This window comes from Mastacembelus armatus, chromosome 12 (genome assembly GCF_900324485.2).
Source record: "Mastacembelus armatus chromosome 12, fMasArm1.2, whole genome shotgun sequence".
NCBI classification, from domain to species: domain Eukaryota; kingdom Metazoa; phylum Chordata; class Actinopteri; order Synbranchiformes; family Mastacembelidae; genus Mastacembelus; species Mastacembelus armatus.
In genome coordinates, this window is record NC_046644.1 from 475441 (window position 1) to 478028 (window position 2588).

The following is a 2588-nucleotide window of genomic DNA, read 5'->3' on the forward strand; positions in this document are numbered from 1 at the left end:
AAACTACTCTTTCATGTCGTTATGTCCTACAACGAAACGATATTCACTTTGGATATGGATTATCATGCCCTGCCCAAAATCATCGTGATATTAATATAATGCATTTTCTAAAACAATAAGGTGCTGCCAAAACTATTCACAGAGGCTTCATTTCAACTCATTACACTCAAAACATGTGAAATGAACACATGATTTAAACAGCAGACGCGTCTCTATGGCTTCAGTCTCGTTCAATGAACGATGACAAATACTGCTCTGAAACAGCTGCGACTCGTTTCGTTGCACAGACATAACTACATGAAGCGGTACAGTTTGATATTCACTTTGGATATGGATTATCATGCCCATGCCCAAAAATCATCGTGATATAAATATACATTTCTAAAATCAATAAGGTGCTGTCAAAAATTTCAGAGGCTTCATTTCAAAGGCCTGGATACTAGTAACTTTTTACTTTTAAACTCAGAGAAAACAGAAGTCATTATATTTGGGCCAAAAAATCTCAGAAATAACTTTTCTAAAATTATAGCTACGCTAGATGGCATAACCCTGGCCTCCAGCACTACTGTAAAAACCTTGGAGTTATTTTTGACCAGGACATGTCCTTTAACTCACACATAAAACAAATCTCTAGAACTGCATTCTTTCACCTTCGCAACATTTCCAAAATTAGGAACATCCTCTCTCAAAATGATGCAGAAAAACTAGTCCATGCATTTGTTACCTCAAGGCTAGATACTGTAGCTCATTACTATCTGGATGTCCCAATATCTCCATAAAAAGCCTCCAATTAATCCAGAATGCCGCAGCCAGAGTCCTGACAGGAACTAGCAAGAGAGATCATATTCTCCTATATTGGCTTCTCTTCATTGGCTCCCTGTAAAATATAGAATAGAATTTAAAATCCTTCTTCTCACATACAAATCCCTTCATAATCAAGCTCCTTCATACCTTAAAGACCTCATAGTACCATATTATCCCAATAGACCCACTTCGCTCTCAGAGTGCAGGTCTACTTGTGGTTCCCAGAGTTTCCAAAGAAGACTGGGTGGCAGAGCCTTTAGTTATCAAGCTCCTCTCCTGTGGAACCAGCTCCCAGCCTGGGTTCAGGAGGCAGACACTCTCTGTACTTTTAAGGCTAGACTTAAAACCTTCCTCTTTGACAAAGCATATAGTTAGGGTTGGCTTCAAGCAACCCTGAACCATCCCTTAGTTATGCTGCTATAGGCCTAGACTGCCCGAGGACCATCGGTGCACTGAGCTCCCCTACTCTAACCCCCCTCCCCTCCTTCCCTTCCCTGCCCTCTCTTCCTCTCCTCCCACCTCATGTATATTCCACCATTGAATGTCACTAACCTCGTGCTCTCTCTCTCCCCTAGTTTGTGCTCTCGCCCTCTCTCTCTGTTCTCTCTGTACCCTCTGCAGGTGTCGAGGTAGATGGCCGCCCAAACTGAGCCCGGTTCTGCTGGAGGTTTTTTCTTCCGTTAAAGGGAGTTTTTCCACTGTCGCCAAGTGCTTGCTCATAAGGGAATTGATGGGTTTTTAGTTTTAGTTTTTGTAAAGTGCCTTGAGATGATTTGTATTGTGATTTGGCGCTATACAAATTAAATTGAATGGAATTGAATTGAATTAGGTCTTTTCTAGCAATTTTAAACATGCAGCCACATGTCAGTGTTAGTACAGCCCCTGATCAAAGCCTGTGCTAGATCCATATGTTCTTGCCATTTCAGACCAATCTCCGATTACTGCTTTTATCAAAGATTTTAGAGAAATGAGATAATGAGATTTTAGCTTTTTTAAATGAACACAATATTTTGGACGTATTTCAGTCTGGTTTAAAGCACGGCATACTACTGCACCAAATCTGCTCTTTTGAAAGTTTTTAAATCTTCCTAGATTTTGCTGGGTTATAAAGGTTTTCGGTCCTACCTGACAGATAGAACTTTCTGTGTCCGCACTGAGTCCTCCTCTGCCCCTCTTTCTTATGGGGGCCCACAGAGGTCAGTTTTACGACCTATCCTATTTCCTTATATGTTTTGCCCCTGTGCAGCCAAAAGAATTCACAGAGGCTTCATTTCAACTCATTTACACTCAAAACATGTGAAATGAACACTGATTTAAACAGCAGACGCTTCTCTCGTCCTATATGGCTTCAGTCTCGTTCAATGAACGATGACAAATACTGCGCTGAAACAGCTGCGACACGTTTCTTTGCACAGAAATAACTACATGAAGCGGTACAGTTGATATTCACTTTGCATATGGATTATCATGCCCATGCCCAAAAATCATCGTCATATTAATATATTGCATTTTCTAAACTGAAAAAGATGCTGCCAAAAATATTCACAGAGGCTGCATTTCAACTCATTTACACTCCAAACATGTGAAATGAACACACTGATTTAAACAGCAGACGCGTCTCTATGGCTTCAGTCTCGTTCAATGAACGCTGACTACAGAGCAGAAGGAGCTGCGACTCTTTTCGTTGCACAGTCATAACTACATGAAGCGGTACAGTGGATACGTTAAGTTGATATTCACTTTGCATATGGATTATCATGCCCATGCCCAAAAATCATCATGAT